This window comes from Stegodyphus dumicola, chromosome 2 (genome assembly GCF_044657685.1).
Source record: "Stegodyphus dumicola isolate Sdum_Otavi_A_Nest chromosome 2, ASM4465768v1".
Classification (NCBI taxonomy): domain Eukaryota; kingdom Metazoa; phylum Arthropoda; class Arachnida; order Araneae; family Eresidae; genus Stegodyphus; species Stegodyphus dumicola.
In genome coordinates this window covers 176051163-176074852 of record NC_140769.1, presented here as the reverse complement: position 1 = coordinate 176074852, position 23690 = coordinate 176051163, and the positions used below count along the sequence as shown (strand labels likewise).

General features: G+C 33.0%; 1 protein-coding gene across 6 annotated transcripts in view; it reads left to right on the top strand.

Annotated features, from left to right (window-relative positions):
• LOC118186983 (sodium-dependent dopamine transporter-like) overlaps nucleotides 1–23690 on the top strand; it is a 388447-nt gene that overhangs the window by 235224 nt on the left and 129533 nt on the right. Inside the window, exon 1 of one of the 6 annotated variants that reach the window (XM_035357154.2) lies at nucleotides 18637–18780. The exons of the other annotated variants lie outside the window; for them this stretch is intronic. The gene's annotated coding sequence lies outside the window, so the exon portion shown is untranslated. Of the gene's footprint in view, nucleotides 1–18636; nucleotides 18781–23690 lie in introns of those variants that run through there. 6 annotated transcript variants of the gene reach the window in all.

The following is a 23690-nucleotide window of genomic DNA, read 5'->3' as shown; positions in this document are numbered from 1 at the left end:
ACATGTGGCAGCGATTAGATTCAAATGGTATAAATTTTGTGCATTCTGAGTTATAATATGAACGAAATATAACGCTGTTAAATGAACCTAGCGCCAGAGACTCGCTATGGTAAACAAATACAGTGAATTTTAAAGAATGCATTTATTCTATTGTGGTTTATGCGCTGTCGACGAAGTAGATTTAATTCAATCCAATAAGTTTAAATGAAATGCAAGAAAAAATACGTATAATTTAATATTCTGTACAAGGAAGTCATGTGGTGTACACATCAGATTTTTTTCGTTGTAAACGAGTGGAAAAAAGCTCACGTTCAAATAATTTTAACATAGTGCATGAACCACATTTGGCGTTATTATCGCTTGTAACGAATGTGCCAAATTTCAAAGCACGCCAATACGTAAATTCCCGTATATCCTTAGGAAACTGCGAATAAAAAACTCTGATCTTTTGCAAGTGTGGCCAGAAAATACATCTATTTGAAAATGATATTAAAAATTTTATATGTTATAATACAATTATTTTTTTTCGAAAAATTTATGAAAAATATTTTAAAATAAAAATATTGAAAATAAATAAGAAAAATGCAAATTGTATTTAAATTAAGGCTAAATTTTGAGTTCTGGATGAAGAAAATAAGTAAGTTTAATAAAAAAGAGATATTAAATATATATATATCAAATTCAATTAAAACTGAGCTAAACTTTTGAGAACAAATTTTTTAAAAACCAATTTTGCGAATTTTACAAAACTTGGCAGTTTGGCATAATTTGAGTCGTAGAATCGAAATATGAAATAACATTGGCATATCGTTTCAGAAAACGTCCGATTTTATGTTAAAACATCTATATTAGAACAATGCTATGTATAAATCTAATACATATCCCAAGTCGCTCTTTCGAGACAAAACGCAAGTTGAATTTCATCAATCCGTCCAGTAGAAACGAAAAATATAGTACTGCCCCCCCATCCTTTTTTGCGCAGTTTTTGCGCTTCAGTTCTTGTTCTAAAAAATTGCAGATGTGTGTTTCTTCCTTTCACAAGTTGCTTATGTGTCTGTACAAATTGTAAGTTGATATATGGTCCAATTTCATATAATTTGTTCTTTATACATTGCTCGACATTGAAAATGCAACACCAAGAAGGAATGGTCAGAAAGTGATGAAATTTGGAAAAAAGACAGAGACAACAAGTAGCAATAAGTGATCTTTATTTTCAAAATGATAGAATACAGAGCGAGAACGGCATCGGCTCAGTAGGATTAGGATTAGGAACGGGGGACTTGGGCACCATCCGTTTACCGTTATGGTTAATTGGTTTAGCGCCTCGTCCTCCAATATCCAGAGCAAGGCCAGAAGAGGCCTCACGTGAGACTCGCACCAGACGCCTAGACCTAGCACCCTATTCATCCGGTTAGCAGTCCAGCCGACCAATGTGCCCCCGAGGAATACTCTAAGCCAAAATGCCGGGTCCAGTATTAATTTGTTTCCAGGAGTAAAAAGTAAGGTGCCAAACAAGGGCAGAATCTTTACATAGGTTAACATACAATTACATAGTTGATCACAATAAGATTATAGAATTATGACATTATAAATACCTGGAATTATCCGCTAAATAGTAGGTTTATTATAATAATATACATATGCAAAATTTGGTTAAGAGTAGTAACAATTTGTGCGGATTATAGGCTACTCGTATTTGACAAATTACCTTTTCAGTATAAATATTACAATTGCACTTATAAATGTCATGTTGTTTAGAAATATATTACAAAATACAAATATGCAGACATTGAATATGAGTTATAACAATTAATACATTATTCTGCAAATTAAGGGCTATTCACTTTGTACATATTACCGTTTGAAATTCAAATCCTACAAGTACGCATTAAGTAATCCTTGCAGCATTATGCATTCAAATCATACATGATGCTGCACGGATACATTACAAATTCTTAACTTACCATTACATATACACAAACACATACACATGTAAACTCCTGTTAAGAGTATTGACAATTTCTACAGATTATGGGCTACACGTGTTTGACGTATCACCTATTTTTTTTAAATAAGTCTTACAATTACACTTAATTCTGTCATACAAAATGGTAGAAGATTACAAGATACAAAATGCAAATATTTATAATGAGTAGCAGCAGTTTTATACATTATTCTGCTGTTTATGGGCTACTCACTTTTACATGTTACCGTTTTAACTTTAAATCCTTCAAGTACATTCATGCTTTGGAAATTCAAAACGCACAAAATGCTACATAGATATATTGCAATTACTTAATCAGTCATTGCATATATATATACACCAATACGTATGTTAATTTATGGCAACCTATATTCCTTTTCTTTTTGCTTCCTTGAACGAAGTAAAAAGGAAGTATTGTAATCGCGAAAAGTTTTCGGCAGCATATTTCAAAGAAAATATCCATTTTGACCACTATCTAATTAAATTTAACGATGTTTTTGCGTGACATCTGTACGTAAGGGCAGAATAAAAGACTCCTTTCTTCCAAAAAAATTATAAAACTGCTTTCAAATGAATTCTGAAGCGAATTTTTGTGGTGTATTTTGCATAACTCAAAAACGAGCAGCCTCAAAACATTGCAATTTTGTATATAGGACTGCTATAACATGTAGATGTGCACCTCGTATTTTCGTTGCAATCGGCGGCACCAAACGTATATAAATATATTTATATACATATCCACTCTGTTACCCGGCTCAGTGATCTCAGTTTATTTACTCTTATATGTTTGTAATTTCTGCATTTTTTGCTTTAAAAATGATTGAATTATGTTGTTCTTATCTTCTGGTAAGGTTTTTATACCTTTAGTAAATCTGCAAGCAATATTTGTAGAATTATCAACAATTTAAAAGCTGTTTAAGTGCGCTTAAGCCTAATTTTTAAATAACATGGCGGACATGTTTGTTTACATTTGAAACAGCAGACTAGTGGATTTGTTGCCAATCTAGAGAGACTAAGCTTCGCAACAACAAAGATAACGTCTTCATTTATTATTGCGAATTAAAACATGCTTAATCCTTTCTGGAATTTTTTCGAGGGAATAAGTGTTTGAGATTTACTTCGTAATTTTTAATATAGATATTTTGAGTTTTTATGTATTTCTGCCTTGTCGCAACGTGAGAACAGAATTAAGTGAATGAGAAATACTGAATCATCTGTGAAAAACTTTTCTTTTCTGTTTTGTTTTCTCAATTTCTTTTATACATCGTTCTAGATTTTTATTATAATATTTTAATAGAACATGTGGCAGCGATTAGATTCAAATGGTATAAATTTTGTGCATTCTGAGTTATAATATGAACGAAATATAACGCTGTTAAATGAACCTAGCGCCAGAGACTCGCTATGGTAAACAAATACAGTGAATTTTAAAGAATGCATTTATTCTATTGTGGTTTATGCGCTGTCGACGAAGTAGATTTAATTCAATCCAATAAGTTTAAATGAAATGCAAGAAAAAATACGTATAATTTAATATTCTGTACAAGGAAGTCATGTGGTGTACACATCAGATTTTTTTCGTTGTAAACGAGTGGAAAAAAGCTCACGTTCAAATAATTTTAACATAGTGCATGAACCACATTTGGCGTTATTATCGCTTGTAACGAATGTGCCAAATTTCAAAGCACGCCAATACGTAAATTCCCGTATATCCTTAGGAAACTGCGAATAAAAAACTCTGATCTTTTGCAAGTGTGGCCAGAAAATACATCTATTTGAAAATGATATTAAAAATTTTATATGTTATAATACAATTATTTTTTTTCGAAAAATTTATGAAAAATATTTTAAAATAAAAATTTTGAAAATAAATAAGAAAAATGCAAATTGTATTTAAATTAAGGCTAAATTTTGAGTTCTGGATGAAGAAAATAAGTAAGTTTAATAAAAAAGAGATATTAAATATATATATATCAAATTCAATTAAAACTGAGCTAAACTTTTGAGAACAAATTTTTTAAAAACCAATTTTGCGAATTTTACAAAACTTGGCAGTTTGGCATAATTTGAGTCGTAGAATCGAAATATGAAATAACATTGGCATATCGTTTCAGAAAACGTCCGATTTTATGTTAAAACATCTATATTAGAACAATGCTATGTATAAATCTAATACATATCCCAAGTCGCTCTTTCGAGACAAAACGCAAGTTGAATTTCATCAATCCGTCCAGTAGAAACGAAAAATATAGTACTGCCCCCCCATCCTTTTTTGCGCAGTTTTTGCGCTTCAGTTCTTGTTCTAAAAAATTGCAGATGTGTGTTTCTTCCTTTCACAAGTTGCTTATGTGTCTGTACAAATTGTAAGTTGATATATGGTCCAATTTCATATAATTTGTTCTTTATACATTGCTCGACATTGAAAATGCAACACCAAGAAGGAATGGTCAGAAAGTGATGAAATTTGGAAAAAAGACAGAGACAACAAGTAGCAATAAGTGATCTTTATTTTCAAAATGATAGAATACAGAGCGAGAACGGCATCGGCTCAGTAGGATTAGGATTAGGAACGGGGGACTTGGGCACCATCCGTTTACCGTTATGGTTAATTGGTTTAGCGCCTCGTCCTCCAATATCCAGAGCAAGGCCAGAAGAGGCCTCACGTGAGACTCGCACCAGACGCCTAGACCTAGCACCCTATTCATCCGGTTAGCAGTCCAGCCGACCAATGTGCCCCCGAGGAATACTCTAAGCCAAAATGCCGGGTCCAGTATTAATTTGTTTCCAGGAGTAAAAAGTAAGGTGCCAAACAAGGGCAGAATCTTTACATAGGTTAACATACAATTACATAGTTGATCACAATAAGATTATAGAATTATGACATTATAAATACCTGGAATTATCCGCTAAATAGTAGGTTTATTATAATAATATACATATGCAAAATTTGGTTAAGAGTAGTAACAATTTGTGCGGATTATAGGCTACTCGTATTTGACAAATTACCTTTTCAGTATAAATATTACAGTTGCACTTATAAATGTCATGTTGTTTAGAAATATATTACAAAATACAAATATGCAGACATTGAATATGAGTTATAACAATTAATACATTATTCTGCAAATTAAGGGCTATTCACTTTGTACATATTACCGTTTGAAATTCAAATCCTACAAGTACGCATTAAGTAATCCTTGCAGCATTATGCATTCAAATCATACATGATGCTGCACGGATACATTACAAATTCTTAACTTACCATTACATATACACAAACACATACACATGTAAACTCCTGTTAAGAGTATTGACAATTTCTACAGATTATGGGCTACACGTGTTTGACGTATCACCTATTTTTTTTAAATAAGTCTTACAATTACACTTAATTCTGTCATACAAAATGGTAGAAGATTACAAGATACAAAATGCAAATATTTATAATGAGTAGCAGCAGTTTTATACATTATTCTGCTGTTTATGGGCTACTCACTTTTACATGTTACCGTTTTAACTTTAAATCCTTCAAGTACATTCATGCTTTGGAAATTCAAAACGCACAAAATGCTACATAGATATATTGCAATTACTTAATCAGTCATTGCATATATATATATATATATATACACCAATACGTATGTTAACTTTTAGCTAAGTATAGGTACAATTTGTACAGATAATGGGCTACTTGTATTTGACATTTTACCTTACAGGTAAAAATCTTACAAGAACACTAATTTGTTTCATACAAATTAATTAAGAAAATATTATACAAATATGTAAACATTGATAATGAATAACGACTTAATCAATCATTGCATATACTACATATATCAATACATATGTTAACTTTTTGCTAAGTAAAGTAAGAGAGTACTTTGTGATACTTCATAGCACCACCGCCACATGACAATACTACATTATAATGACTGAAAATACGAAATATCACTCATATATACCGCACACATTGAAATGGACTTTTGTAATTGGGCTAAGACGATCTGCTTACTCATAAATTTCCAAACATTTTGACTGATACAATTATTTATATATTTACAATGTTTTGCCATACAGAGCTTTTACATTATTTGAGTATACATGTATACTTAATTTTAACATGAATTTGTATAGAAACATTGGACATACGAAAGCATAGAACATTGGCTATACACAAAAATTGCACGTTAAATCTTTATAAAACATGATACGTAATCATTAGCTCTTAATATAATGCTCAAGTTTATTCATGCACCATACTAGTTACTACTTAAAAGGAACATAATACTCAAGTAAAACATAGTTTAAATGATATGATATGAGGGACGCAGCTCGACCCTCCTGGCAGACTTCACGTCGCCCTATGGCCTTTTTGCGGGCTACGCCAGAGCAAGCCAGAAACAGCACCTTCAACAGACATAAAGAACATAACTAAAAAACAAAATTCAGATTAAAATCTCTACTGCAAGCTTATTATGGTTAATCTTCTCCATCATTTTCCTGGCAAATTTTTTAGTCTTTTAAAATCATTTAAAATATCATATATATTAAAAACATGATTTTTTTTAAACACGTTCCTGATATCAGTAAAATATTTACATGTTTCACATAATGCTCTGCAGTGCCCGGTTCTTTACAGATATCACAGAGGTCAGACTCTTGTAACATAGTTGAAATATTGATTCCCATATTATTCTCAATTGCAACATTAGTTTCCTAAAAGCAAAACACTTACTTGGGTTTCGGCTCAGTTAGGATCTCCGCGGACAGCGATGCACGAAGGAACACGTCTAGGCATAGAGTCAATAAGAGAGCAGATGGTGTCCTGAGGGATGGCTATCCATTCCCTTTCAGCCATTTGACACAGTTTGTCTGCTGAACGAGGCAGGGGCAGAGTCTGCAAACGACGTCCAATCCCATCCCACACATGTTCAATTGGTGACAGGTCAGGAGAGTACGGTGGCCAGGGAAGCATCTGTATACCTTGCAGAGCATGTTGGCAGATGCGAGCACTGTGTGGTCGGGCGTTATCCCGCTGAAAAACTGCATTAGGCAGCCCCTGAAGGTAAGGGATTGCCACCGGCCACAGTACATTATCCAAGCATCGTTGGGCCGTCATAGCGCTCTGAATACGAACTAGAGGTAACCTGGAAATTGTAGGCAATAGCGCCCCAAACCATTATGCCACGTTGTCGCGCGGTGGGGCGTTCCACAGTTACTGCCAAATTAGATCTGTCTCTACGTCGACGCCACACACGTATACGGCGACTGTCACTGGATAAACAGAAGCGTGACTCATCTGAGAACACAACGTTTCGCCATTCTGTCATCCACATCGCTCCACTCCGGAAAGAGCATGTTTTCAGCAACAAAAATGTCAGCTTAAGTTCTAAATTCTAATTTACTGGTTTATTTTTTTTTTCATCAGAATGCTCTACATATAGAGAGCTAACAGCATATTCAAGATTCTTTCTCTTATTTCAGTCTTTTCTTTTTTCCTTTTTTTTTGGGGGGGGCGGTGGAAGATTCTATAGTTTTTTTCTCTTGGGTTTTGAAATTTATTCGTTTTCTTCTTCGCATATTGCGTCACCTTTATTTGCATTATTTCAAGTAGATTTAATTATTTTGCTGTAAGTTATTGATTTCCACAATAAGAAAGTTAATGCTTCGTTTTATCATTTACTTTCATTTACTTGAGGAGGACGAAAGACAAGATCAATTTTCTCGGCGTCATTGTTTAGTGGCAAATCAAAAACTTCTAAAATTATGTACTTTTAACTTGACATACACTCTTAGACAACAACAACAACAAAAAAAAAAAAAAAAAAAAAAAAAAAAAAAAAAGAAAAGAAAAGAAAAACAAAACAAAACAAAAAAAAAAAAGAAAAAAGAAACGACGCACCGAGAAGATATAAAGCAAATTGGACACAAATTGATATGCATACAGATTTCGATCGAAAATGCAAAATTTTACATTTTAGCAGCGAATGAATGAACTGTTGTCGCTACAGCGCAACTGGCAGGATTTTTTAAGAGGAGAAATTACGATTCCATGTCATAGATGCTTTACGAATTTCCTTCCGTGTACTCTGGTAGACAGTAACTATGCCTCGCATACGGCTGCGCGAACGATATGCGCAGATGTTAGAATTTGAGAGAAGTCGTGTAGTTGGACAAAAGAAGCCGGTTGCTCTTATCGGCGAATAGCTCGACATTTGAGCAGGAGCGATGCCACTATTAGACGATGTTGGCAGGAATCGATGAACCATGGCCGTACACACCGTCAAGAAGGAAGTGGTAGGCCTAGAGAAACGACAGAACGTGAAGACCGAGCAATCGTCAGAGCGGCACTCACAGCCCCAGATGCATCATTATCATCGATTGTACGTGCAACTATTCAGTGTCCTCAAGGAACATTCATAGACGGCTCACAGAAAGGGGGCTGAGGTCACGGCTCCCCTTGCGCCGACTACCATTGACCTCTGAACAACGTCAAGCCCATTTGCAGTGGTGTCGTGGTCATTCGCACTGGAATATGATTGACTGGAGTAGAACAGTCTTCAGTGATACGTCCTGATGAACTGAGCCCCGATATCCAGCGAAGGCGAGTCTGGAGACGCCCCCGGACAGCGGTGTGATACCAACCTGACTGTCTTCCGGCAGACAGGGCGACAACCAGGAGTGATGGTCTGGGGTGCCATTTCATTTCATAGTAGGACTTCTTTGGTTGCCATCCGTCGCAACCTTACAGCACAGCGGAAGAAGGACGAAGTTCTAAGGCCCGTTGTGTTGCCTTTTTTGTCACGTCACCCTGGGCTTACATTTCAGCAAGATAATGCCCGCCCCCACACTGCACATGTTTCTTCTGCTTGCCTTAGTGCTTGCCTAACATTACCTTAGCCAGCAAGGTTGCCGGATCTCTCTCCTACTGAGCACGTTTGGAGCATTTTGGGCAGGGCCCTCCAAGCAGTTCGGGATGTTGATGATCTAACGCGCCAGTTAGACAGAATTTGGCACGATATCCATCAGGAGGACATCCGCAATCTCTAGCAATCGATGCCAAGCCGAATAACTGCTTTCATAAAGGCCAGAGGTGGACACACACGTTACTGACTTTTTCACTTTGTGAAGCTCTATCACTTCAATAAGTCGTCCAATTTTTCTCAAACTGTAATCATTTGTTTTTCTGTACATGTACATCACTACCGATTTTCGTCCCATTCGGACAACTCCTTCTTGGTGCTTCTTTTTTTTTTACTTTTTTATTTAAGAGTGTATTTCAGTTATAGAAAGATCTTGTGAAATAAACGCACATCCTTCAACTAAAATTTTAAGGAACAAAATTATATATTTATGGAATCTGTGTTTATTCAATATAAATAATCATGTACTGAATATAAGTGGGGTTACTTTTTTAAATTATAAAAAGAATACTTACAACATAATTAGCCCAAAGGATCAATTTTCCAGAAGGGCTATTAATTTCGTTTGGCATTTTGCGTCGTCCACTATAAAATGGCGTTTCACTTTCCAAATTGTTGACGCCAAATATTACTGCGAAACTCCAACTCTACTTGGAGACATCAAATTTTAAATCACGTAGTCCTCCACTCGAGTGTGGGCACCTAAAAGCCCGAATTTGTGTTCAGAATTTTTTTTTATTCTTTATTTCCTATTTTGTAAAATTTTAAAGAATATTTGATTAAGACACTCAATGATTTCAAAGCGAGCAATGGCAACTCTATACGGAAAAAAAGACATTTTTATGTCTAGCGCGCCAGACTATGTATCGGAAATCTAAAGAAATGCTCTTTTTAAATATTTTATGATATTGCTGTTGAATTGGTTTAAGTGCTGGTTAAGTTAATGGTTTAAGTGCGATATTTATTGGTATTTAATGAATAAAGGTAACGCATAAAACGTTAGAAAAACTTCCTTTTAGGCGTAATATAAAACCTGAAAGCTTTCATATTTTTTATTTGTTATATTTTGATTGAGAGTATTGATTTTCGCTACACTTACAATTCGTTTGTTACCTCAACGTAATATTTTATCAATATATTACTTAAACCGAAATAATGTTACAAAAGAATTCTTAAAATAGATTGAAAAATCATTTATACGCGTACATTGTATTTCCTTTAAATCGAAACTGATTGAACACATTTCGTTTTAAAAACAACAGCTATCAAAATATATTTGAATTAAATATGTCGCGATTTTCTAAAGTAACCATATACGATGCTAAATGTACATATTTCACAACAGCTACGAAACGCTGTCATCAAAACGTATAAATAAAAAATCTTACATGATTACACTAAATTTAACCATATTTTTGGTGGGGTTAGTTAAATGTGTAATAGTTTTTCTATGTTGAAAAGTTATATAAGACGTCAAATTTAGATATATACTACTCGTAAATTAAAGCATGACAAATTCTAAAATTACTAAATTAAAAGAAGCAGCTTCGAGCATTCCTTACGTGTAATTAATTATACCAGATGTTGCGCAAAGGCTATTTTGGCAAGTAACAGCAGTAAATCATCGTGTAATTGGGCGTAAACTATTATAAACGTTTTTAAAGTGATGGTAAACGTTAATCTAGACCAAACCATTTTTCTTTATATACGGAATAACACTCTTATCAGTCACAGAGATCTTTTACGGGCATTAATCTTCCGACTAAACAGCGTCATTTAGCACTGTCTCATTAAATCTGCAAGAGCCGCTACTAAGTGTAAGGAGAATTTTATTCTCCAATAGCAAAGTTACTTCATCAATTTCTGTCCTCATATTTCGTCAGCTCCGCTGAATCTTGTACAATAGAAAGTGGAAGATGAAGATTGGTTACAAAGGAAGAAAAATACTTCCTGCCTCCGTTTTTTATTTTCCATGACCTGTGATGGTACAGGTGTTTATATCTGTACGTAAGTGGTAGAATTCATGATAAATATATCCATCGTTAATTCGCATTCATTCACATTAAACAACAATTGAAAATGGAAGATGAAGGTTGGTTACAAAGGATGAAAAACACTTCCTGCCTCCGTTTTTCATTTTCCTTGATCAATGATAGTACAGATGTTTATATCTATAAATAAGTTTTAGGATTCATGATAAATGCATTCATTGTTAATAGATGCATTCATTCACATTAAACAACAACAGAAAATGGAAGATGAAGATTGGTTACAAAGGATGAAAAACACTTCCTGCCTCCGTTTTTCATTTTTCATGATCAATGATAGTATAGATGTTTATATCTATAAATAAGTGGTAGAATTCATGATAAATACATTTATTGTTAATAGATGCATTCATTCACATTAAACAACCAGACAAAATATTATTATATTATTTATTCCTCTTCCTCTTTCCTGATAGAGCTCCGTCAGGGCTAATTTCTAATTCGCTGTAACTACAAAGTAAACTTTAAATTAAATTTTGGTAACCAAAACTGAATAAATAAAAAATTATTATTTATTTAATAATAACTTATAAATTTTAAATACTTTAAAATGCTTTATAAGGTACCAGAAGTGGGCGCAGCCTGACTCATCTAACCAAACAAATTGATCTCATGGTCATAACAGGCCACACATACTTTTCCCAGTTGTCCTCCAAAGGACACAGGAGCCAGATCCTGGTGCAGTGTATAACATTAGAAAATCTTTTGTTAATTAATAATAATGCTGCAAAAGTTCATAAAAATTATTAGTTGAATATTTTATAATAAAATGTAGTGATCTGAAACTCAAATTGCATGCGGGTACTACCTGAAAGTAGGTGATGAACCGCAATTTAAAAAAAAAAAAAAGTTACCTTTTTGTTAACAAAACAAAATTTGTTAACTAAATTAAAAATCTGATGCGGACACCATATGACTTTCTTCTACGGCATATTAAATTATACGCATTTTTTGCTGCATTTCATTTAAACTTATTGACTCGAATTTTATAAGAGACAGATTTCTCATACAATTAATTCAGTTCTCCCTTTGCGGCAAGACAAAAATACATAAACCCTCAATATACCTTCATTAACAATTGAATAATAATAGAAAAACGTAAAACACCAAATAGTGTTAAAGCAATTAAAACAAAACAATTTTTGCAATTAAAATTAGACTTTCTACGCAAAAACAAGCAGTTCGGTCAGCAGATAAGTAGGCAGATTTTTCGGTGCACAAAACTGAAAGTTTACTTTTAGCCCCACTCAGCAAAAAAATATTGAATGTGCAGAAAATGACTTAATTCACTATTCTGCTACGTTTCAAATACTAATAAAATAATTCTGCTAAGTTTCAATACATATAAAAATAAGCAAAGAAAAAGACAACGCCCTATCGATGCGTATTTATATTTTAACATGTATGTTTATATCTAGGAACGCTACGTTACTACATAGTTACTAGAGTTCTTGTCCAAAGTTACTGGAGTTCTTGTCGTAATAAAATTTGTTTAATTTACGAAAAATATATTCGCGGACAGCAAAAAATTGCTTCAGGGGCCGAATGCGGCCCGCAGGACCCCAGTTTGAGACCACTGATATAGTGCATTTTTAAACTAATCGGTTAAATATGCTGCTAACTTGAATGATAAAAATGAATATCTGTTATATTTAATGTGCAAGGACACGTATAAAATAATTTCATATGCAATGGCAATAAATGTCAGGACACATATATGATAAATAACCTATTCTATTTACATAAATATGACATAAGAAAATAATCAAAAAGTTTTTAAAAACCTTCTTTAAAAAAACGTTTAATGTCAAAATGAAAGATTGCGCTGTCGATGTTTCGAATCTTGAATGAAGCTGGTAGCATCATATAATAAGAATTTTCGGTTCGAAATTTTATTTCCACTTTATTATTTTTAGCTTTTTACACTTTTATGAAATACGCAAGAAATTCAAGAATGTTATTAATTGTATAGAAGTAGTTAAATGCTTCGCTATTTTTTTCTCTTTCGAAAGCTTACTTTGCAATAGTTTTTATTATCATCGCTAATTTCGATATTTTCTGCTTCAGACAGACTAGTGATCCTAACACTTTTAGAAACCACCTTTCCTAAATTGGTCATCTTTTCCTAGGCAGCAGTTTTGAAATCCTATCATCCCTTATAGATTCTTTCTGACTCAGCTTGATTTTCAAAAATGCCAGTTAAATGACAAATCGTGTGATTTCAGAGGAATTTGAAATAGCTTGATTGCCCATGATCCGATGGATAGGATCACCTTAGTTATGAATATGGCGATAAAGTTTCATCTTTAGAAGACATTATTAGATATTTGGTGAATAGAATACTAAAAAAAATGTTGAATAAGTTACATGGTTGCTTTATTAAATTTAAAATACTGCTATACAAAGTAATCCTAAAAAACAACCTGACGAATTTTCTGCTTGTTTGATTTCCTAACTAGAATTATTACAACCAAAATAAGATCAAAATAAAATATTTGTCAACACATTGATTTAATTGTTACATAAACTAAAATGAACGAAAACACTTCCGCTTTCTTATAGAAAACAAACTCTTTAATACAAATTTAAAGTAATTTGAATGTATATGAAACTTTGATTTGAACTGCTTCTGACTACGCGGAGAAAACAAGTAAAATCTTGCCGACAAGACAGTTCATACAATACGAATACAGAACAGAGTTAAACACTTATCTTTAACCGCCAGTCACTGTCCGATAAACTTTGAACCTAGATACTCATCCACATTTTAATGTAATTTGTAATGTAATTCTGGTAGAACTTGTCGAAAAAGAGAAGTCTCGAACAGCCGGAATAATTAACTGTGTGTTTAAATAATTCTTAGAAACTGTTAGGACTTTTGGAGTTACCTTTACATGACGCAATCAGCATATTTTATATTATTGTAAAAACTGTTTAATTTCTAAAGAAATATTTATGAAGCGATTAGTATTCAAAAGACCATGTAGGATATTTAATCAGCGTTATAGCATTTCAGTCATGCAAAGGCGTGTCAGAAATACATTCTCATTTTCCTCCGACATCGAACGCGAAGAGGTGATTAAGATTCAAAAGTTACCTCTTCTTTTATAATTGATTTAGTATTAACGCAGAGTAAATGACTCGAAGTCAATCAATCGTCTCATCTGTCCGCTGGAAAAGCAATTAAGTTTAAATGACTTCAACCGCGAAATTAGGTGACTTCCCAGAGTTAAATTAATAAATTATTCTTATTCTCCTATAAAGATTTATTGACTTAGACATTTCCTTATTATTCCACACTATTTTATGGCGGATAAGTATATGTTAATATGTACAGAATTTGAATGGTACTTTTAATAAATTGCAAACACACACATTTAACATAATTATAGTAGAACTATAATAGTATTAATAATTATAGTAGTTGTAGTAGAAATGAAACCAATTTTCATTTCCAAGCTCAAATTGGCTGGAGACATGCAGCTTAATGCATTCATCGGAAATGATCGCACCCATCCGTCCTTCAGTTGTTTCATCAACGAAAACGTTACCTAGGGTGCACCACAAGAAGCCACTGACTGACACCCACAAGAAAAGAGAAGCCTAGTTTTAATGGAGAACACCTGGAGGATGGATCCAAGAGTTTCTTACGAGCTTTTTCATACCAGAAACCTCTCGAGAGTACTTTCGACCCCACAACATTTTAAATGCCGTTATGCCGCAAAGACACTCTACACTTATAAACATCCACGCCTTTTCCAGGATTCGAAATAGGGCCGTTATTAACTAGTGTAAGAATAATGTGAAAAGGAATAGTCTTGAAATAATAGAACAGTTTAGAGAGATTTAGTGTAAGCAGTTACTATTTTTAGGCTAAGAAAATGAAATAACCAAATTAAAAAGAAGACGACTATTGTAAATTAAAATTAGTATGTTATTTTATCTACATTTTATTTTCCATAATCACCGTCTATTTTCAAGCAGGAAACGCTTAGATAAAATGTGTTAAAATATCTTAGATAAAAAATGTGAGAAATATTATATTATGGAAAATATAAATTAAAAGATTTTTAGCCAAATTACAATTTCTTAATTCTAGAATTAAAACTCAGCATTGAATTTTTGAAAATAATTTTAGAATACTGACGTTTAAAAAATTTTCTTGTTTTTGGAAAGTGGCATAATTCTTCAAAGAATTTAGCTTTCACACAAAATATCATATATAAAAAAATTTCATATAACCAATATTTATTTCGATACATTACAACAAATAACAAAAATTTACAATATTCTACTTTTCTTGTAGGTTATCTTTTAATATCATAAATACTCTAATATCTTATCAAAGTTACCTTTTCACAATTATTTATATTTCACTTTTATTTCAGTTCCACAATTCTCTAAAATCAAACATTACCGTATAAGTTTGAGCAAATCTTCTTTAAATGTGTAGAGACATTAGGTTATTTGGAAGCAGGAGAAGTGAAAAATAAGCAATGCCCTCGCCGGATTCGAACCACAGAACTCTCAAATTCACGCCGAGCGTGCTGACCACTACACCATGAAGGCATGCTAAGAACGCAAGAGAAATAACTTCCCCTTTTAAAGGACGACCGGGGATTAGAGAACCCAATCGCCAAATCTTGGTGGGGGAAAATCATCATCCATGAAAAATGAGCAACACTCTCGCCGGGACTCGAACCACAGACCTCTGAAATACGCCCCGAGCGTGTTGACAACTACACCACGAAGGCATACTAAGAAAGGGGGAGAAATACCTTGTAACTAATTGATATGTTACTTCATCAACAGTTACGTGGTGCTCCAATAGTTGCTTGAAAAAGGCCTCCATTTTTTGTAACTGGCCCTAAAATATTCCAAAATTAAAAAATCTATGAAATATAAATCAAAGTTCTTAAGCGGCAGCCTTCTATTTTTACTTTCTTGTACGAAGTAAAGGAAAGATTGTAATTGCGAAAAATTTCGGGTGTCATATTTCAAAGAAAATATCCATTTCGACCGCTCTCGAAACCATTTGAACGATGTTTTTGCGTGCCATCTGTACGTCCGGACATAACAAAGGACAGTTTTTGTCAAAACGGATTGTAAAATGGATTCAGAAGAGATTTTTTCCTTGACGACTGCACCTACGTGCGTACGTATGGTAGTACGTTACATGTAATCATAATGAATACGTACATACATTCGTACATATGTATGTATCTCGCATAACTCAAAAACGAGTAGCCATAGAACGTTGAAATTGTGTATGTGGGTTGTGCACCTCCCTTTTTCGTTGCAATCGGCTGCACCAGTCGTATATGTATATATATTATATATTCCCATTCTTTTACCTGGCTCGGTGAGCTTATTTTTTACCCCTTATGTGGTTTTATTTTCAGATTAAGGTTTTTATGTCTTTATTTAGTCTGAATGCAATAGTTGTAAAATTATCAACAATTTAAAAGTTTTAGTTGCGAGTTAAGCCTAACGATCCGCCACTTGTTTACATTTGAAACTCAGCATAATAGTAAATCATATCAGTTTCTGCACTTTCAGTGTCTTTTTGCTGAGTGGGACTAAAAGAAAACTTTCAGTTTTATGCACCAAAAAATCTGCCTTCTTTTTCGTTAGCCGAATTGCTTGTTTACTCTACTTTAATCGTAATTTTTTTAGTTGTTTTAACTGTATTTGGTGTTTATGTTTTTCTGTATTTTACAATTTTTAATGAAGATATTTTGAGTTTTTATGTATTTTTGCCTTGCCGCGAAGTGAGAACTAAATGAATTGAATGAGAAATATATCGCTATTGAAATTCCGGGAAATACGTTTAAATGAAATGCAGCAAAAAATGTATATAATTTAATAGATCTTACAAGGAAGTTATGTGGTGTCCCCATGAGATTTTTCTTGAATGTGAAGGTGAGAGAAATAGTTATTCAGACTTAAAAAATAATCCTGCGTTTCTGGATCTATATTCCCTAGATCATGTTCTACTCTTAATATTCAGTTATTTATAACCTTCATACGTCTTAATTTTAAATTACTCTATACATTTCACTTTTTAAATTATACTACCCATAATCAATTCATTTTCATTATTCAATTTCATAAATCATTTATATTTTATATTCATTATAACAATACTCAAAATCATATTAAGATTTTCTTTATTAATATCTCAAAACACAATTTTATGTAATTTTCTACATTAATATTAAAATTATTTCATTCATTATTTCACATCTACATTAGGCTTAAAACAATTCGAAAATTTTAACAGTTGGTCAAAATTCTAATAACTATTACATTAATGTTAAGTTCCTGTATATATATATAGTATTGTTTGCGTTCTACGGACGCATGGGTTTGGGGTGATGGGTAACAACACGTTATGAAGAATCAAAATACAATTTATTCGTCAGTATAGTCCATGCATAGAACACACTCTTTCACCTGAAATTAATTTAAGTGCTAATACGAAAACTTAAATGTGTAGTGAGCCAAATCAAAAATGTGTGAGGCAGAAAAAGAAAGAGAAAAAGAAACGGAAAAAAATTAATTTAAAATATGGACTTTCTCATTAAGTGGACACACACACTATTTCTATGCTTTCAAAGCTTCGGTCAGCTTTTGGGAATTTCTGTTTAAGAGGTGCTTTTAATATGAAAATATTCTCCTTGACTTTGAATTCTATTGTAATCTGACCGCTTGAAAGCAGTATGTTATCTGGTTTTGTGAACCTTTCAAATTTTTCAACAGTGCAATACTGTTTGGAATTAGCTGGTATCTGTAAGACTTTTAGTGAGTGCTTCTGTAAGGTCTGGGTTTTTACTAAAACCCGAACTAAGAACATTTTCGTCCAAGAACGGATGTGCTACTCCACTGAAACCAGAAGTAGCAAGTTTTTGGAGTCATTAAGGTTATTTTGAAGCAGGAGGCATGAAAAATGAGGAATGACCTCGCCAGGACTCGAACCTGGACCTCTCGAATACGCGCCGAGTATGCTAACGTTACACCACGAAGGTGTGCTGAATCGAGGGAGAAAATACCTTATATGCTTCCCCTTTTAAAGGACTACTGTGGATTAGAGGACACAGTCGCCAATCCTGATGGTGACGAATTATTGTTTATCATCTTTTAGCTCGGGCGCCTCTGTAGAGTGGCGCCTTATACCTTATAAGTTAAAATACCTTGTAAGTTTATTATATTCTTGGGAAGTAGAGCGAATTTTTCCTGAATTTCCATTTGACCAGGATTTAGTCATACTTGACCGTCAAAGTGAATTGATTAGACGCAATCTTCTCATATTCAGAGGGTAATAAAATACAACCTTTCTAGTGTCTGAATTTTTATCTATATCACGGCTAAACACTGGTACTGAATTTACAAAATTCCCGTCTCTAATATGTGTTAATAATTAAGGTCCCTGTCAGCTTAAACAAGCGGAACTGTAATTTAAATATATCCCACGCAGTAAAGTTTAACCTCTTTCCGTTTACTTGTCGTAATTGCTCTCAAACAGAGCCGATAACAAACACACTCGAGCATTTTCATAACAATGTTTATGCATCTAAGGTGTGGAAAACTATCGCCTTTAAAATTTAATCTTATCCCTTATCATAGACAGCGTCACCTTGCGTAAACAGACCTTAAGTATTAAACCTCGTCTTGTCTTGTAAGTTGTGGGCGAGATTAGGAAAGGTTTCTTTACAATAGAATGTTTTAGTTATCACTATGAGTCAAATTCTTGAGATTATGAGGAATTAGAATACATTGTTAGTATGAACACTTTGAAATCAACTGCAGGTGAAGACTCAACCAGGTGAGCTTTACTTAGAAATTTTCTATTGAAATTTGTTTTCTAATACATATTATTACTGTAACTTAAATATAATCCAGTTATAATACATTATTATAGATTAATGACCATGTACCCTAAAATTAAATAAGCAAAAATTTATTCTACATTAAAAGTGCGGTTTACTGCTTAAAAAAATTAATTATTCTAAATTTAATTTCGAATCATTTTAAATTTTAAAACTTAATCGTGCAATTATTTCTTTCTTTCTCTCTGTGTCTTTCTATATATAACATACAGCACAGTTACAAATACTCTATAATCTTCTGTGAAATTGTGTATATGAATCTGAAATAAGCGTAAAAATAGTCTAATGAAATCCATCATGGGAATATCTAAGAACAAAACTGAATCGATAGAAAGGTAAAATTCTTGCTTCCAAACAAATTTTAATATGGCAAGACTAGTAAACTCCTGAATAGAAATAAGTATACGCAGGAAGTAAATAAAATAATGGAAATATTTATAATGGTACTCAACTCTTGTTTGCAAAATGCCGCACGATATTTGGTTTGTTGTGCATGACATAAAAAGTATACATTTTAGACAATCTCAAATGCTTTGTTTGTTTTATCAATCTGCAAACAAAATTTGAAATTCTTTCTGAAGTGACGATGACTAGCCTCTTTTGCAAACTTCTTCATAAAGGTTCAGTAGTAATTAAATCTGAAGATCAAATAAGATCCTTAATCTCTGTAGCTTTCTGTTCATCCCATGCTCTTATTTTTCGGAAAATATGAACTGAAGCATCATGATTTTTTAATCATTTCTTGGAAATAAAAGTGTTTCATTTGATTATTTAAAACAGTGCTTAAATTACAAGCTTTCATGGTTTTACTCAACATGACAAGTGATCAAATAAGCAAGATAAAAACATAAGAAAGAAAAAACAGGACTACAATTCATATTACCACCAATTCATTGCCATGTTTGATTCCGTGCCAAATAAAACAATTTTAATGCTAGGCTTCTTTGCAAGCTGTCCAGATAGTAAAATCTGTCACACTGTTAAAAAAATAAAAATTGCACTCTTTAAATGATATACTTTTCTAGACACTAAATGCCTAAGTCTTTTGCAGTTTGTATACCACTTTCTTCAGTTTTTTTTGCGCTGTCTGCTACTAAGAAAGTTTTGAGACTCGTATATTGGATTTTTACAAAATGTCTCACTCGAAAGAGGCCGCGAGAAAAATGTGATAAAAATCTATAACAAAAGGAAATGAAACCAAAGCTCTACATGACATGCCTTTATGTTTGAGAAATGAAAGTACATTACAAGAGGTGCTGGAAGTGACCTCTTCTCACCTGTATACACATACAAGTCAATATGGCGCTGCCTACGTGGAATAGTGAAGCGTGGTTCCACTTGTCAGTATATATGAATTAACGAAATACACGTTTAAGGGGACAGTGGACGATCAAATACTTTTTTAAAAGTATTATCATAGAGTTATGAAACTTCGCATGCATGTATATTTTACTATAATTATATCAAATATCTTTGAAAAGAAATTCTGGATTATTTCAATTTAATTTTTTTTTTCAAATTTCTTTTGAATTTTTAAAATGTTTTCAAAAGCTCCATTCGACTTAATTTTTTTCTGTTTCTTGTTATTTTTGCTTTATTTATTTATTTATTTATTTACTGAAAATGCATTGCAAATACAACTTAGTATCAATTAGTGAATTGCATAAAATGTTAGTTTTTGATTAATATTTCTTTCACATATACCTGACTTTTGTACAAAATTTCCCACTTTAATACACTTAAATTGGACTTTTATCCCCTTAATGAATTCGTATTCAAAAATGCATACTAAATTTTTTTACATGTATAAATGGGAATCTACATTACAAATTACAGTCATTTTGAACTTAAAGTAAAGCGCATGGAGCATTTTGAAGATGTAAAAATCGCGAAACTTTCATTATGAGAAAAATACATTTTAAGAATATTTTTACGCTTACCTTTAATATTTACTTCTCAGTATGTCCTAATATATGATTTCATTTAATATAAAATATTTTAAACATTGTTCTACGTATGCATAAATAATTTTTTTACTAATAAAATCGTAGAATGGTAAGAAATACTTAATATTATTTTAGAAATTTTCTTGAACAGTTTCAGTAAATTCAACCAAATACTTCTTTTTTAAACTAAGAATCACTTTAAAACGTTTTGCACCATATGTTTCCCCTTCCTTATTTACATTTTCATTATGTGTACCTACCTTGTAGAGTCATTAGGTTAACTGGAAGCAGAAAAGATGAAAAATATGCAACCGCCTTCGCCGGGAATCGAACCACAGACCTCTGGAATACCGACCCAGCGTGCTACCGTTACACCACGAAGGCACGCTAGGGAAGTCGGAGAAATACCTTATATACTCCCCTTTTTAAAGGGAAACTAGGGTTTTAGGAGACCTAGTCGCCATATTCTGGGTGCGGAGAATCATCATCTCCAACCCTTTTTAGTTCGGGCGCCACTTGTAGAGTCATTAGGTATTTTTTTGAAAGCCAGAGAGATGAAAAATTAACAACCGCCTTCGCCGGGAATCGAACCACGGACCTCTGGAATACCGGCCCAGCGTGCTACCGTTACACCACGAAGGGACGCTAGGGAAGTGGGAGAAATAGCTTATAACCTTACATAGTTTTTTTTTGGTAATTCTTCTTTTCTTGTATCCAGTTGAACCCCTCTTTTAGCTTTGATGTATGATGAAAAACAAATCAACAGTACACGTTTTATCCAAAATACTGCTAATGTCATCAATGACTAGCCTTTTATCTTGCCTCTGTCTGATATTGAAGATGAATTTATATCTTTCTGTTCCATACCTAAAGTATTTAAACACTCAAAATTGAAGTCACTAATTGCTGTGATAACACCTATTTCGAGTCTGTTTTCAATACAAATGTTTCCTTCGGGCAGTTCTTCCAAATGACGCTATGTGAGCTCTCGTTAGTGTTTTGTATTTTTCCAGATATGGATCATACTAAAAGCTGATTAATGGCTAGTCATTGATACTTTGGCAGCATTTTGGATAAAACATTTACTGTTGATTTGCTTTTCATCATTGAATGAGATTTAGGTTTCATATTTTTAGCAATGCTACACTTAAAAAAAAAAGTATGACATCTGTTGGGTATTTATAATGTCTGGGTATGTCATCCGTGAAATAAACTTGCATAAATTGCAGTCTTCATAAGCTTACACATCTTACACATCTTACTAACACTAAAAAATAATTAAAATAAAATAATGTTTCTCAAATATTTACCTTTTTATTGACATTTAAATGTCTCTTTAAATGTCACAAAAATGTAAAGAAGCATATTCGAACTCTTATAACATCTTTAAAAATAATTTTACATACAAGCGGTTTTTTGTAGACGATAGAGTTAAAACCGAAGAAAATTATCATATGAAATTTTTATTTCCAAATTTTTGATCGATTTTTGCTAAAATGTCCCCTTAAGAAGCTGTGATAACCAGCATGAAGTCATCGAACAGCTTTTTCCTTCATAGAGGATGGGCGTGTTCTGTGCATTATCACAGCGGTGCATCACGGGGCCAATTTTTTGACACTGTTGTCGCCAGTGATGTGTACCAAGCACTATTTTTTGAATATGTGAATCAGCTGGATGACGAGAAGATGACACTTAGTTGGTACAGCTAGATTGGTCAACATGCCACACGTCTATACAGAGTATGACTGCGGTGGAATCATTTTTCCAGACTTGGCCCTGCTTGATTTTTTTTTTTTTTTTTTTTTTTTTTTTGCCTGGCACCTTAAAACTAACGCGTACAAGAACAAACCACGCACCATCGACAGTTACGTCAAAACATCCACCGTAAAATCCAGGCAGGGACACCCAATACTTTGGCAGCAACATATGCGAACGTCCAAGGCCAAGCTGAACTATGTGTACAGCTGGACGGAGATCACTTCCAGCAACTCTTGTAGTGCACTGTCATTTCTCAAACATAAAGGCATGTCATGTAAAAATTTGGCTTTATTTCCTTTTGTTATAAGATTTTTATCACACTTATCCCGGGCCTCTTTCGAGTGAAACACCCTGTACAACTGTCGCTTGCAGCTGTTGTAGAATCGGAGAATAAGATGGGTTTTAGATCTGTAAAAAAAGTCACTTTTATCATTTTTGAATTTAAATGGAGAGGAGCAAATATGCCAAACGGCAAACTTTGCCCCTACCCCTCTGAATACTTTTCATTAAATTTCCATTTTCGGCAATTATTTCACATGACTAATAAACATTTGGAAATTTCTTACTCGTTCCTAAGTCGCTTGTCGATGTCTTGAAACATCAACAAGCAAAGAATTTTTATCACTAGTGCTATACTGGAATGCCGTCTTAAAAAATCTATTATTTTCACAAATTTAAGAAAAACGTTGTATGTGTCACACAAATCTGTAGTAATGCTAAAGTAATTATACAAAATCTTAAAGCGAAAACAAATATCTTCATTTATTAGTACTTCTAACTACTATTCATATTAAATCATTATCCTAAGTTAATAGTATTCTATAGTATTATTAATATTTATTAATATTATTCTCTGTAAATAATAATATTTATTCCTTATTATAGTGGCTCCCCCAATATTGAATCGTTAATCAACCGAGATATCTCACCGAAATTTCGCCACGTGTTCTTATATCTCGCTACATATTACATCTCAGTCGATTAGCGATTAAATTTTGGAATCCTCAGTAATAAGAAAGTATCAATATTTTTAACTACCATTCAATATTAGTTCAATATCAGTATTTCTAAGTACAGTTCAGTATTTCTAATATGATCCCACTTTTGTTTCCACTTCTTTTAAATTGTCATTTCGTATGATC